At 76.7% G+C, this 2,500-nt stretch overlaps 1 non-coding gene across 1 annotated transcript; it reads right to left on the minus strand.

Annotated features, from left to right (window-relative positions):
• Positions 1–464: 464 nt before the first annotated feature.
• On the minus strand, positions 465–617 carry LOC137459527 (5.8S ribosomal RNA). Its single transcript, XR_010992370.1, has one exon. It is a non-coding gene; the product is annotated as a 5.8S ribosomal RNA (ribosomal RNA).
• Positions 618–2,500: the final 1,883 nt, after the last annotated feature.

Here is a 2,500-nt window from a genome sequence, read left to right on the forward strand (position 1 = left end):
CGGGAGACGGCCCGCCGGGGGTCGACGCCGAACGGCGACACGCAGGAGAACCCCGGGGAGGCGAGAGCGAGGAAGAACGAGGGGAACGGGAACCCCCGCCGCCCACGGCAGACGCGCGCGCGGACGCGGCAGCACGGCACGGTACCCCCGCGGTACCCACCCGCAGACAGCCGCGCCCGCGCGGGAGTGCCGGGGGGGGCGAGGCCCGCGCCTCCTCCCCCAACCGGGCTCTCGTCTCCCCCAACGCCCCACCGGGCGTCGCTGGACCAACGGGGAACCCCTGCCGGCGAAGCCCCGGCGGGACGAACTCCGCGAGAGCGGGCGCTCCGGGAGCGGGGAGCTACGGAGCGCTCCCCGAGTCTGCACTTAGGGGGACGAAGGCCCCTCCCCGCCCGGGGGAGAGCCTGCGAGGCGACCCCAGCCGCGCCGCTCGGCGGGCACCGAGGCGGCGATTGATCGTCAAGCGACGCTCAGACAGGCGTAGCCCCGGGAGGAACCCGGGGCCGCAAGTGCGTTCGAAGTGTCGATGATCAATGTGTCCTGCAATTCACATTAATTCTCGCAGCTAGCTGCGTTCTTCATCGACGCACGAGCCGAGTGATCCACCGCTAAGAGTTGTCTGGCTTTTCGGCACCGCCCCGCCAGCGCGGAGGGGCCGGGACCGCTCGCAAAGGAGCGGCCCCTCGGAGAGCGCGGCACGGCGGCCGCTCGCCTCACACTGACCGTACAAGCACAGGAGAAAGGGGGGAAAAAAAACGAAACCCCGAAGCGGCAAAAGCAAGGGGCGGGGAGCCCGCGCTCCCGGCTTTTTTCCCTCCCCCGAGGAGGGAAAAACGCACCTTGTTGCGCTTCGGGGCCGGACCAGGCGCCCGGGCTCGCTCCGACCTCGGCGCGGAGGAGGCCCGCCGCGCGCCGCCGGGAACGTGCCCCGAACCCGGCCTCGCCTCGCGTGCACGGGGACATAAAACCCCCTTCGCTTCCCCACCCAACGGCGGGAGGGGGGTGTCTCTCGCTGGCCGCCCCGTGCCGTCGCGGAGACGCCACGAAGCGAGGCAGCAGAGACCCCCCCCCCCCGCCCCGGGGAGCGAGGGGGGCCGGGCGCACAACCCCGCCGGAGGAGAGCGCGCGCGCGCCTCCGCACCGGCCCCTCCAACGCCGCCACCGCTGCGGCCCATCCCGGACTTTCTTTTCCCCCGCTTTGGCCCCGGGGCCGAGCCCCGGCCGGCTCGCGCCCTCGGGCGGCTTCCTCTCGCCACCGAACCCCCCCCGCCGCGGGGGACGGAAAACGGCTTGCGAGACGGAAAGCCCGAGCCCACGTGGGACGCCGCCGCGGCGACCCGCCGGCCCTCGCCGGGCGGCGCACCCGCCGACCGACAAACCCCAGCGGCACGAGCCCCTTCCATCCTCCCCCGGCGCCACCGCGCCGCCGGCTTCGCTCGCTCGACCCCTTCCGTGGCCCCGCGGCCAGGCGGACAGCGGACGGCGCTGAGCCGGGGGGCGGGCCCCCGCTCTCCCCGTTTCCACGCGGAGACCGGGGGTGGGACGCCCCCGGCTGCCCGCCCGTCCCCCACCCGGCACGCGCCGGGAAGGCGAACGGGGGAAGCCCGCGGGCAGGGCCCGGGACCGGGACAGCCGCAGCCGGTGGCAGGGTGCCCTCCGGCGAGGGACCGGAGCCGGAGACGCCGAGCGACGCCCGCCGCCGCTCGGACGCGGTCACGCCACCCGAAACCGGCCCCGGACGGGGGGGAACCGGCAGCGCGAGACCGCCGAGGGCGCCAGCTCGCCGGGGCCCCGCTCTGGGGCCTGGGCAAAGGGAAAAGGGACCGGGAGGTCCGCAGCGGCCCGCGCCGCAAGAGGCGCCGCCGCCGAGCCGCGGCAACGCGCCCGCACAAAACCCCCGGCGGGGGCGAAGCGCCCTGGGCCAGCCCCCACCGCGGGGGCTCGCCGCCCCGGCCCGCGAGAAGCCCGCGCTTCAACGCGCCGCCGGGGACGCCCGTGGCGAGGCGAGGCGCGGGCCGGACCACGGCCGACCTCGCGCGGTGGGCTCTCTCCGGCCGAGCGCTCGGACCGCAGAGAGGGGGGGGGCAGCAGAGTCCCCTCCCCGGCCCGGCGGGCCCCCGGAGGACGACGAGCGCGACGACGGCGGACCTAGCCAGAGGCATTGCGGGGGCAACCCCCGCCCCTCTGAAGGCACCCGCCCGCCCCCGCGCTCGCCCCCCGCATCCGGGGGTGGCGCGCCGAGCCGCCCGGGTCTTTAAACCGCCGCCCGGCTTCCTCCGCGGTAGGGCAAGGCCGCGGACGAAGGCGCGGAACGCTAGGTCCCTGACCCTGGGGTGAGGGAAACCAGACTTAAGGCCCCGCGGGGGTGCCTCCCCCCACTGCCGCCGTCGGGGGGAGCGTCCGCCCGCGGGGGCCGCGCCCGACATCCGCCGCCACCCACCGCGCCCCTGGCCTGGCCCGAGGCCCGGGGTTTCCCTCAGTCAGCCGGCGCTGCGCTCGG

Source organism: Melanerpes formicivorus, unplaced genomic scaffold (genome assembly GCF_026170545.1).
Source record: "Melanerpes formicivorus ecotype bairdi unplaced genomic scaffold, bMelFor1.0.p_v2 SCAF_371, whole genome shotgun sequence".
In the NCBI taxonomy this organism is placed as follows: Eukaryota; Metazoa; Chordata; class Aves; order Piciformes; family Picidae; genus Melanerpes; species Melanerpes formicivorus.